This window comes from Balaenoptera ricei, chromosome 15, assembly GCF_028023285.1.
Source record: "Balaenoptera ricei isolate mBalRic1 chromosome 15, mBalRic1.hap2, whole genome shotgun sequence".
Classification (NCBI taxonomy): domain Eukaryota; kingdom Metazoa; phylum Chordata; class Mammalia; order Artiodactyla; family Balaenopteridae; genus Balaenoptera; species Balaenoptera ricei.
Window position 1 is genome coordinate 354,145 of NC_082653.1, and position 12,915 is coordinate 367,059.

The window sequence follows — 12,915 nt, forward strand, 5'->3', positions numbered from 1 at the left end:
GCCTAATAAGAACCTGCAGTATAAAAAAAAACAAACAAAACAACTAATACTAAACTTTCATTGGGTTATTTGTATGGAAATATGTTAATATAAATGTTTCAGACATTACATGAAATTTCTAAAAATCTTATATTTGTACTTGTATGGAAATATGTATGGAAATATGTTAATATAAATGTTTCAGACATTACATGAAAAAAAAAAAAAAAAAGACAGCTGACCTCTCTTCTTTGAAGGAATCGTCATTTAAAATCCGTGAAGAACCTTGGAAAAAGGACATTCAAGAAACAGTTGGCCGGGGCGGGTAAGGGGGGGGAGCTTCCCTGGTGGTCCAGTGGCTAAGACTCTGCGCTCCCCATGCAGGGGGCCCGGGTTCAACCCCTGGTCAGGGAACTAGATCCCGCACGCATGCTGCAACTAAGACCCAGAGCAGCCAAATATATAAATAAATAAATATTAGGGGAAAAAAAAAAAAAAAAAGGAACCAGCTGGGTCTGGAGCACCTCACCTCCTCAGGCAAGGGAGGGCCAACTCCTACCGGTGCTGGGGACACACTCAGAACACGGTGGAAAACCAGTGGTTTGAATGTATGACTCTGAGCTCATTATCTGTTCCAGAAGGAAAAGATTAATACACTGCAGAGTAGAAGGAAATGGCCACCAATGACCTCCGCAGATATATCTGAAGAATTATAAGCAAGAGTCAACAAACGTGGAAGGGGTAAAAGGGCCGATGCTGAGGACCACAGTCGTCCGTCACCTTTACTCCTAACCTAAAATGAATTTCAAACGTAAAGAATTCCTAAATTCTTCCGGAAAACAGAGGAACCCCTAATGATGTCATCTTTCTTCCTTAATTCTAAGAAGAATAAAAAGCAACAGTGATGCCGAGCCTTAAGACAAAGAGAGAGAATTAGAGTCAAACGGATCCGTCTTTAAGGAGGGCTCCCCACCAATCATCAAAGCACGAGAGAGAATGGGTCTAAACCCCAGGCAGACTGGCCAACCTACCAAAGAACAGTAACTAAGTAGCACTTTCACCTAACAATAAGCACAATGCTTGGTCACAAAAAGAGCATGCATTCCAGTACTAAAGACACCGAACACTCGGCCCTCACAGAGGGAGCCCGAGGCTGACCAGCAAGGGCTCAGCAGACACCCCCGGGGGAGCCGAAAGGCCCCAGCACGGCCGCACCCTAAGCCCTTCCGAGGTATAATAAACTCAGCGACTGCCCCAGTACTGGCCGAGCATTCAGTACGGTCTATGGAATTAATTTTATCAGTAGTGACTTATGTCCAGAAACCAAATAAGGATTTTCTTTCATAAACTAACGCTTACATACAGTCAGTCAAAAGGAAAAGGTCAGAAGTTGAGCAAAACAACTCTAACTATGTGTCTGAATACAAGGAGGGTCAAAAAAAAACCTGAACATTCTCAAAAGCCTGTGCCTCAGAGAGGAGGCTGCCGTGGTCCAATGTGGACGGGAGCCTCACTTCCGACCCGGCCCTCCTGGCCCTGCCTGCTCAGCATCCTGAGGTGCAAACAACAGGGCGACGCTGCCTCTGTGTAAAGCGGGCCTAAAGCAAGCTGGAAGCCTGACACCAGAACATGACCAACAGACACAGGTGACATTTCCATCATCACAGCACTGGAGCCAACGGGTACTCACCTATGCACGAGGCTGCAGAAAGAGATTCTAGGCGGACCACTGCTATGACCAAACATTTCCAGAAAACCTTAACATAGTCTCAAAGCTAAATATGAAACTAGACAGTGGAAGGCAAAAATATTTCTTATAAAAGTAACGAGCAGGGGAGCTTTCTGGGTGTTGCTGTTCTAACCTCACAACCCCTACAATCTCAGGTACTCAAGTCACAGGTACCCTTCAACCCAGGCAGCCACCTGCTGCCCCCGGCCCTCCGCGGACTAGGCCTGCAGGTCAGCAGACAGACTGGAGAACCGGAGGTATCTGTATCATGACAGAAAGGGCGTAACGTTGACTGGCAACCAGGTGCAAGTCCACTCTCGTGAATGCTTACCAGGAAGGATTTCTCACTATCTAGAGACCACCACGACATTCAAATCCTCAACTTTGAATATCACATGAAAATACTTGTGACCAAAGTCACGGTCACACAGTAGCGCGTAGGCTAAGAGACTTACTTAACGCTTCTGGGAGAGCCCACAGGCTCAGAGCAGTGCAGTGTGTGACACCGACAACCCAAAGACCCACCACCTTGGAGGCAGCTCCGCCCCCACCGAGGGGACTGGACACTCCAACTCCAGAATGAGCAGACGCCTAAGACACACATAGTGGCTCTAAGTTCATCAAACGCAGCAGATGCAGCCACGACGTCTTCTGTGTCTCCAGCAGGAACGTGTCTCGAAACGCATCCACTAGAAACCGCGCTGCACTGGGACGCCCCAGCCGGGGCTGCCCCATGTGAAAGCCCCTGGGGCGGGGGCCGCCCAGGGTTCCCACTGCTGGACTGACTGCCTCTGATGAAGCAATGGACCCTGCAACGATGACCAAAACCAACCATTCCATCAAATCTAGTACGAAACCAAGTATGAGCTGCACGAATTACCCCAGGATGAGCCAAGTGTAAAGAGACGCCTGATGTCAGAAGCGTGTCAAGACACATGCATGTGCTATCACAGTTGTACTGGTGACAGAACTTACGATCACTGCTGTAATTTTACCAACATGGTACCTACAACCTAGGGAGCGCATACCACGTGCAGGCATTTAGGGGCACACATGCTCTGGACCAGGAAGCCTGTGGGGCAGGTGCCCGGTCCAGTGGGTGTTGAGAGTGCAGCTCTTGGGCTACCTGCCTGGGCTGGAGCCTGGCTCTGCGACACATGGGCTCAGTGACCTGGGCAGTTACTCAACAGCTTCATCTCCTCTTCGTCCAGTGGGGCCGCAGACAGCCTGGCACAGTGTGTCCGTGATCGAGTCGTGTGAAGTGCGGAGAACAGCGCCGGGTACAAGATTAACACGAACCGTTACTGTTACGGCCTCCAACTTACAGATGAGAAGACTAAGGCCCAGAAACGGAGCCATCGCGAGGTCACTGTGCCAGGGATCAGCAGCACTGCGATTCAAATCCAAGTCTGGCTCCAAGTGCTGTACAATCTGACTGACTCTCGGTAACCATTTTACAAAGGGGAGTAATTTTTCCCTGCCCTGAGCACAAATAACTTATTTTCTTGTACTAACCTACAAGCCTTATCTAAATTAGGTACTATATTAACCCTTTACTGTGTTTTTAAACTAAAATAAATACACAAAGTTTATAATGGTGAATAAAAGTTATGTAGGCTATACTTTTGACTCTCAGCTTGAACACTAATATTATCGTTGCATACATTTTAGATGTAAAATCCATACTTCACTGATTTGCCTTATTGTGTCGTTTGCCTTTTAAAAATATAGGAAAAGACCTGCCTTCAAGGCTTTACGGGGCAGGCATCTAATCAGGTAAGGCTGTACCGAGCTGCTAGTCACTGACACACGCTCTGCCCCTGTGACCACCGCAAAGAGGTGAGCTGTTGGCCAGCTGGATGGTCCTTCTGGGGTGAGGACAGGACAAAGACCCCTGCCCACTCCAGGGAGCAGCAGGGGGGTCTGATGAAGTGACAGGTCTGCCTCACGACACTGCGACTCTGTGAGCAGTTTAAGGAATGCCACAAGTAAAAGGCAGATCACAGACACTTATGAAGGTTGGCACAGCTCCCCCAGAGGAGAGCAGGTCCAAGAGTGCCCCTAACGCCTACGTGCACTGCAGTCCAGCAGCCTGAGTGAGGATGAGACGGCGTCAGGAGCTGGCTGGACAGGCTGGCCTACTCGGCCACCAGGACAGCCCCTCAGACAGTGGGCTACAGTCACCCTTGTCACGGATCAATTTTTATAAAAGAAAGGGAAGGGGCAGATGAAACAAGTGTGGGAGTCACATGGATACTACACACCAGGGAGAAGGATGCTGTCGGTTAACAGTCAGTTAGGGTCACCCAACCAGGTAGGATGATGCAAGAGAAAACGTCACCAACAGAAACAGCATTCTAAGAGGTAAATTCCGTGTTGTCATTTCAAGGTGTGGGACGGCATTATTTGTGCTTATTCTTCAATACCACACTTTCATACTAGAGAAAATATGTTCATCTCAGTTTCCTTATCTATACAATTGGATAACAGCTACCTTGCAAGGCTGTCCTGGGGATTATGGCTGATGCATATTAAGTGACCCTGGCCTGCTCACAAGCAGATTGCTTCAGAGGGTTTGCTGTAGGGGGAGGGGAGGCATCCTCTAAGTGAATTTTAGAAGAAAACAAACTGTTTCCAACAGACGACAACTATGCTTCGACAAGTTAAGAAATACTTCGTAGACAATCCTTAAATTGTAGACGTTCTAGTTTCATCTCAAAATGAAACTGGGCCATTCAATTGCATTAAAAAATTTCAGCTTTACTTGTGAGGAGCCTCATGATTCAAAGTATCAGGTAAATACAGTCCAGTAAAAATTGTTATCCGGAATACAATTTCTTTTTCAGTTAATTAAAAAAAAAAACCAAAACAGATGTGGCCTGGTTTCACGCATCTTAAAAAGCCTATTTATCACTAAATTATCACTCTTTATTTCTTAATTTACTTAAAATTCTTATTTTAAAGGACACAGCAAAATTTTTTGCAACTGGCTGAAAAAATCTCACATTTTATTATCCAAACCCTATAGCAGTAGTTAAATTAGCAGCAAAATATAAAATATAAAGTGTTAAAATCCTGTGTAGGTGAAGAAGAAAAGACACACACTGCCAGAGGAAATATAAATTTAGCAATATATGGCAAAAATAATAAAGTCTGTATTCTGACCTAGAATTTTTCATTATTTATCTTAGAGAAACCCTCTCACAATTAAAGACACTCCTTTTTAATAAAGGAAAATCCAATGGGACCACCTAACTAAAAATCAAACATTTGCTATGCTGCTAATCCCTTCCAATAACAGAAGGAAAAAAACTAAAGCCAGGCAGTGGCACACGCTCCCTCTGCAGAGCCCGGTCCAGCTCAGTCGGGGAGCCCATGGTCTCGGACCCCCGGCGCCCGAATTCATGACCTCTGAAGCACCACAGGGCCAGAGAGTACAGGAGAACTCAGTTCTGATGGCCTCACTATAACGCATTTCACTCCACCCAGTGAAAAGAATAGAGGTGAAGGGCAGAGCGAGCTCTCTAAGAAAGGGGCTGGCCATCCCAGAGATAGCCAGGGCGGGGCTCAGCCGGCAGGGTAGCAAGTCAGCATTCCAATCCTCTGACTTCCAGGCCTGCAACTTCATAACCAACTGGCACAGAATTCCTCAGAACACAGCAATGGAGACGCCAAATGACTGCACATTTCACCGCGTACACCGCCCTGTTTTCCGGTGTTACATGTTCAGTGTAGAGAAATTAAAGGCACAATAAAATTATAAGTAATTCAGGGCTTCCCTGGTGGTGCAGTGGTTAAGAATCCGCCTGCCAATGCAGGGGACACGGGCTCGATCCCTGGCCCGGGAAGATCCCACATGCCACGGAGCAGCTAAGTCTTTGCGCCACAACTACTGAGCCTGCGCTCTAGAGCCCGCGTGCCGCAACTACTGAAGCCTGCGCGCCTAGAGCCCGTGCTCTGCAACGAGAGAAGCCATGACAACGAGAAACCCACACACCGCAAAGAAGAGTAGCCCCAGCTCACTGCAACTAGAGAAAGCCTTGCGCACAGCAACGAAGACCCAATATAGCCAAAAATAAAAAAATATTTAGTAAATTATAAGTAACTCATGATGATGAACAAGGTTCATTTACACTCATACATTCAAAAAATATTCACTGATCACTCACAATGTATCACACAATTTGAAAATATTAGTTGGGTTTAATGTCAGGAAAAAAAGACTACGGTTTCTGCCACAGAACTAAGTTCTAAAAACCAGTGATGTAGATACACCTACAATGGAGTATGATTTTGCAGTGAAGTGGACCTTTGATGTATGCAGACAACCCTTGAAAAGCAAACCACTTACGAAGGCATTTTCAGTGACACCCACTGAACGTATGGTCTCACTACATACTCTCTCTTTGGAGAATGAGATTCTGTACTTCTTTTCTGCAATTTCAATGTGAGCTACCAATATGTTTGCAAAACTCTTAGAATTTAAAACAACTCTTACCTGCTAAAGACCAAAACCTATTAAATGTCTGCAAGTACTAATAACCGAGAGAACATACCATTTCACCCATACAACGTCCTCAAACAAAATTAATGCAAAAACAACGAAAGACAAAATCAAAACTAAAAATTGTTTGGTAATCTAATCCTTAAATCCTCTGGGTTGAATTTCGAGTGACCAGTAACAGACTGCTGTTAATCCTCTTCAGGGGATGTCACTACCTGAGCACTGGCCCTGCTATCAGGACAGTAAAAGCATAACAGTTCCCTCGTTTTTTTTTTTTTTTGGCCGCACCGCGCAGCATGCAGGATCTTAGATCCCCGACCAGGGATCGAACCCACGCCCCCTGCACTGGAAGCTTGGAGTTTTAACCACTGGACCACCAGGGAAGTCCCAACAGTTCCCCCTCTTAAATGAGGGATAGCATTTTCATAAAATATGACTACTGTCATTTTTCAGAATCTGTGTCTCTTAAATTTAGGAAGCAGTTGATGACATACCTTCCCACTTACCATCTCCTGTACTCCCCCGACAGGCAGTAAGGGCAGGTACCATGACCCTCATCTTAGTGGGGCCCCATCATGTGAGCCCGAGTCTCGTCCTCTTTCAGGAAGTAAAGTCTAGTACAGATTCTGCTGACACACAGACAGGGAAGGACTGTGACAGAGCAGGAGATGAGTCTGCAGCTGAAGAATGCTCTGATCTGACCATCCAATAAGAACATAAAAATGAGCCCAATTTGGGGAGCACTGCAGTTTTAACTATTGCATGGGGAGCACCTAGAGACTCACAGGGCACCGTCAAGAGCCAAGAGTCTCCTGTCCACCTCGTGGGCAAGAGCTGGCCGTCACCCTCCACACCTGTCCCCTGAAGACACAGGGTCTGTTTCCTTACTGGAAAATTGGCTGCCCTCATTGGCTGAGATACGGTTTGCCTACAGCACTGTATGCTCCAAACCCTGTACAAAGGACTTTACAAAAGCGTTCAGGAATTTTTCAAGGGTGATTATATCTGTGTCTATCATGCTCATTTTGGGGCTTCCCTGGCGGTCCACTGGTTAAGACTCTAGGCCTCCACTGCAGGGAGCTCAGGGTTCAATCCCTAGTTGGGGAGCTAAGATCCCACATGCTGTGCAGTGTGGCCAAAAAAAAAGAAAAAAAATCATTTGTAAATCAATTATACCCCAATAAAAATGTTTTTAAAAAATCATGCTCATTTTATTCCCTGACTTTAAAAGCAAAGTCCCACCTTAAATAAAATTCCACCTCGTCTGCTTACTCCCAGCCTCACAGCCTCAATTTTAGTCACCCATCCAGCACCTACTGAGCATCTTCCGCAGCCCAGGACCAAGGCCAGCATGTCACACCTGGGCTCTGAGATGCAGCACCAGCAGCTTCCTAGGGATCCTGCCCGGTGGGGTCAGGTGGGTCAGCACAGGAACCAGTGCAGAGGCCCGACTCCAAGTGCCAGGTCTGAGACTGGGCAAAAAGCACTCGTCTCCAGGGTAGCTCAGCACTGAGCACAGAGCCATCCTTCCTCGAGTGAGGGGGACTCAAGAACACAAAGGGCCAAGAAACATGCAGTATCTGTTCAGTCCCAGCACCACATTAATACAATGAATGAAAAACCAAGAACATAAATTCACTCTGAGTGAAGGTTCTGGAAATGACTTGAGTCCTTCAGTCACACATCAGGATTCAGAGCAGGCCTCGGGAACAGCTCACTTTCATGTGGTTCTAACAGATTACTCCACCTCACCCATTTAATCAACAAGTGTCGGGACTTCCCTGATGGTCCAGTGGTTAAGAATCGGTCTTGCAATGCAGGGGACGCCGGTTCGATCCCTGGTCAGGGAACTAAGATCCCACATGCTGTGGGGCAACTAAGCCTGCATGCCACAACCAGAGAGCGCGCGTGCCGCAACTACAGAGCCCACGCGCTCTGGAGCCTGCGCGCCACAACTAGAGAGAAGACGGAACACCGCAAGGAAGAGCCTGCATGCCACAACTGAGACCCAACGCGGCCAACAAATAAATAAATAAATAAATAAATTTAAAAACAAAACAAAACAAAACAAATGTCACTGAGTATTTGGGACTAGCATGTGGGTTTTACTTTCTGGGGGGTTAATCAAAGACAAAATTTCTAAAAGCATTACTACCAGTGGTAGATCTGACAAAAAACTTTTTATTTTGCACTAATTATAGACTAAAAGTTGCAAAAAGATTTACAGGGAGATCCTAAGTACCTTTCTGATCTTCCTCTTAACTGGCTGTCCTTTCCCAAAGGGGAGGTGACTTGCCACACACCTCCCTCAGAACCCAGCCACAGTACTCAGTACTCAGCCACAATGACTTCCGAGTGACAAGGTCACTGTATTGCAGAGCTGCTACTACGATCATCGCTTCCATTCATTCCAACAGTATTTCCTGGGCACGCAGTATGTGCCAGCCACTGTTCTCTGCACAAAACAGCCTCCCTGTGGACTTCACCTCATAGTAAAACATGAAGTATAATAAGTATATTACACAGGACATTAGAAGAATGAAGTGCTGTGGGAAAACTAAGCAGGAAAGGGAGACAGGAAACAGGAAGTGGCAAGCTGAAATTCCAGGTAAAGCAGTAAGGGAAGGCCTGCCCTCCCGGAGCCTAAGGGTGAGGGCACCAGGGATCTGGGTAGAGCCAGGGACGGAGCACAGGAGTCTGTTGAGAGCCTGGCAAAGAGGCCACTGTGGCGGGGGGCCCGCAGAGTGAGTCAGGGGGCCAGTGGTAGGGAGACTGGTCACAGAGGATGGGGGTGGCCTGACAGGCATCCCTGCCCCGCAAGGGTCCCCATCCGAGGCCACACTGGTTCCACAGCTGAGATGCCCCAGCAAGGCCTTGTCTCCTCCACGTGCCTCTCTAGTGTCTGCTCACCAGACAACCCCTGGCTGCTCTGACTTCACCAGGGCCAAGGGGGCCAGGCATGGGGGTCCTGCAACACGTGTGCCCCTCAGAGCCCCGTGCTGCTGAAAGCACCTGCCACTCAGCCCATGGCTTGGCCACGTGCCATCAGAGGTGCCCCAAGTCCCGCAACTCTGACACAGGTGGAAGGAGAGCTGCACGCCCTCAGGAAGTTTCTTAAAGCCCATAAGTCCTGCCTCATAATTTCATCTCTCAAAGTCTGACAGGTGCCTCGATCCTGAAACTCAGCACCACGTTTAACAAGAGAGAAGCAAATAAATGAACACAAAATCTCAGAAGCTTTGACTAGAGTTCTGCTTTCAGGCAACCAGATTTAAGACGGGGCATTGTAACTGTCGATGTCAGCCAAGTAGTTTTTAAACAGACAACTAGTAAGGACAAAGGCGTCCAGCACAGCACCTCTCAGTCTATGACCTCTATCACACCTAAACCTGAAAACCAAAATAAAACAGAAACTTTTGCTTCCTTTTCCTGCATAGCACAACCGAGCGAATTTTGAGAACTCATCTCTTAGGCACATGAAAAAGCGAGTCCTTGATCCAGCCGCTCAACACAAACAAGTTTGAACCCGCGGGAATGAGTTCCTAACCCTCTCTCGGTAAGACTACAACACAAGGCACTGCTTCAGATGTCCTCGCGAGCAGAGAAAACATTTTTTTCTTACAAACCAGATGATTTTCACCCGCGAGATTAATCTACAGCGCGTCAAGGAACAAAGCTCAATTCCGCGAGCTATAACCCTACGACCCAGGCACAGGTTACGTGGCTGCTGGACCGGCGGCGCCCCTCTTCTCTGCCCTCAGGACCGCAAAGACCCTCCCCGGGGCGGGGGCGCCCCGCGCAGACCCCGGCCCCGGAGCGCGAGCTGCGCTGGGGTGGGGGGGGGGCCCTGGCTGACGCACGTCGGGTCTCTGGCCGCCCCCAAGCGCGGGCCCGGTGGCCCGACCGCGGCGCACGGCCTGGGCCTTCCCGCCGCTCCTCCGGCCGCGCCGCCGCCCCCGGTCCCGAGGGGGGAGGGAGGGGGGAGGGAGGGTCGCCGCCATTTCCGCCTCCTGGCGCGCGGCCCCGCCACCCCGCACCCTCTCACCCCACCCCCCGTCACCCTCACCTCGCGCCCCGCCCCCGCCCCCTCATCCCGCTCTCGTCACCCCGAACCCCCGCCCGCCCGCCCGGCCTGACGCGAGGCCGCCGGCCCGCCGCGAGCTCACCTGTCCGCCTGCCCGCCCGCCCGCCGGCTCCGCTCCTCCCTGCGCGGCGCTGCTGGGCAGCCGGCCGACGCGCTCCTCAGCCGGGGCTGCGCCTTGGGACCCGGCGGCGGCGGCGGCGGCGGCAGCGGAGACGGCGGTGGGGGCAGTGGCAGAGGGCGCGGGACCAGCACCGGCAGAGGCGGCGAGGGCGCGCACGCTCACGCACGCTCACGCACGCTCACGCACGCACCCGCACCGGCGCGCGCGCGCTCCCGGGAGGACGTGAGCGCCGGCGGGTCGGAGCCGCGGGAGGGGCAGGCCGAGCGTGCGCCCAAAGCGCTGGGCGAAGGCTCCGCCCACTAGTGGGGCGGAGCCCCGAGTGACAGCCCACGGGCGGGGCCCCGGGAACTGTGGGTGGAGCTCGCACCGCGGAGTCGGAAGCGTCCACCGCCCCGCAGGGGCGGGGCCGAGCGCGGGGGCGGGGCCTGCTCACCAGAGCGTCAGGTGCTCTCCGGTGCGCCGGCAGGTGCTGCGGCCAGCCGCACTGAGGGAGAGGTGCGGGGACTTGTCTTGCAGCTGAGTTTGCCCCGCGCTTTACGTAAGATTGAGAAAACATAATTGTTCTCGTCAAAGAACGGGAGAGGGAGCTGGTGGGGATGACCAGGAGGCCGACGGCCCCTGAGCCACTGTTTAGCACTGACGTTTGCTCATCCCTGCAGCGCAGAGATGCGACTTCCTGCCTGCCTGCCCAATCATCGAAGTGCCGCCGCCATTGTCCGGGCCCTCCCAGAACCACCTACAAACAATGTCTTGAAAGGGCAGTTGAACCAACTTCCACTCACTTCCCTCCCTGTCCAGGTACGACCACTGCTCATCTCACTGACCCCCTGAGGGAGGGGAGACCTGCTCGTTACCCTTCCCTATCACTTCTTATGACAGAAACAGTTCTACCATTTACTGAGTGCCTGCTCTGTGCCTGGTACACCGGTATGTGCCAGTTTTAATCCTAGAAGCCATCCAACAGATTTTCTGGCCAGCCTCCCCACTTCCATACTTGCCCACTGGCCATTTTCCACTCAGCGGAGTCATATTCTTAACACAGAAACTTCATGACATCCAAGCCTCCCTATACACGTTGAGTAAAATCCAAACTCTTTGCCAACAAGCTCCAGCCCCGTCTACCTCTGCTCTCTTACACCTCTCTGCCATCATGCCGGCCTTGAACTGCCCAGTTTGTCCGAGGCTCAGGGCCTCGGTAAGTGGCAGAGAGCTCAGGAAGTCGCCTGGCAGCCATTAAATTGTGCAACATCAAGCAGGCACGAAAAGGCCTTTGAAAACCAAGAAGCAGAAGGGCCAGATTAGTGTCTATGTCTGTTGATTCAAAAGGATGAAAGGTTTCGGGCCAGAATCACAGGAGGAATAAGAGAACCAAATGAACCCGGTACCAATTTCAGAATGAAGCTGTGTTGGGCACTGCAAGAATGAATGAAGCAGGCCTTAGTGAGTCCCTCCTTGACCTACTAGTTCCACTTTAGGGATATTCTTTCTAAGAAAATGTTCCCAAATACAGAAAAAGTTGTGTGCACCAAGCTGCTCTTGATGGTGTTATTTATAATAGTGAAAATGGAAACCTGCACAACTGTACAAATAAGCACATTCAAATGGAATATAGTTATAAGATGTATACAAAGGTTACCTAATAGCATTGAAAATTTTTGTGATAGCTCCTGAAAGTAAAATGAGCAAAATGCACGACATATATTAGAAGTACATTATTACAAATATGTTTATAAACAAACAAGCCAACCTGTTTGGAGAAAATAAGAGGAAGAATACTGTCAAATACCAACAGTGGCTGCAGTCCAGCCCTGTGCTTTGCAGGCCCTTCAGTTGGGCCAGGTGGGTGCCCTTATCCTCACCTTGAGAAGAAACTGAGACTTCAGGGAAGCAGGTGCCATGGCTGCCCTCCAATGCCAGCCCCACCACTTGCTACAGTCCTTCAAGCTCTCAAAGCTCATCTCACGGGTCCGTTATTTAGGGGGAACACCTGAGGGCTAGGTCCATGTCAGGGTCATCCTTGTACCCCAGAACAAGAGCCTAGCAAACTCTTACCCACAGACGTTTAAATACTGAATTAAGTGAAGACCACATGGAACCCATTTCCATCGTCAATGAGAGTAAATGCTGACTGGGGGCAGCAGTGGTGCTTTCTCCACTTGGTGCCGCCTCATGTTGTGTTGGACTGCCGGGCCGGGGCGTGTATCTCATACAATCTGAAGTCATTAACTTCCCCTGCTCTTGCATCTCAAGCAAGCCATGCCCTCTGACCCCAAAGGAGGTCCGATGCTCCCAGTGAAGGTACTTCCCACTGGGCACACCCAATACAGCAGGAATGGACACACGTGAAGCACCAGGGCAGCGCAGAGCGAGGCTCTCCCCGGAAGAGTTTTGGGGGTGGTGCGGCTAGCACTCCAGGACACAGCATTAAGAAGGAAAAGCAGAGTGCAGGAAGTTGTAAGCCATCTTTTGAGTAAGGATGGGAAGGGAATGAGAATACA

General features: G+C 50.0%; 1 protein-coding gene across 3 annotated transcripts in view; it reads right to left on the reverse strand.

The window, feature by feature from the left end:
- The window catches only part of DNAJC5 (DnaJ heat shock protein family (Hsp40) member C5), a 34,645-nt gene extending 24,002 nt beyond the window's left edge, over positions 1-10,643 (reverse strand). The window contains exon 1 of one of the 3 annotated variants that reach the window (XR_009497580.1): positions 10,379-10,643. The gene's annotated coding sequence lies outside the window, so the exon portion shown is untranslated. The remainder of the gene's footprint in view (positions 1-10,378) is intronic. The other 2 variants (XM_059896833.1, XM_059896832.1) reach the window with 2 other exon arrangements.
- Positions 10,644-12,915: the final 2,272 nt, after the last annotated feature.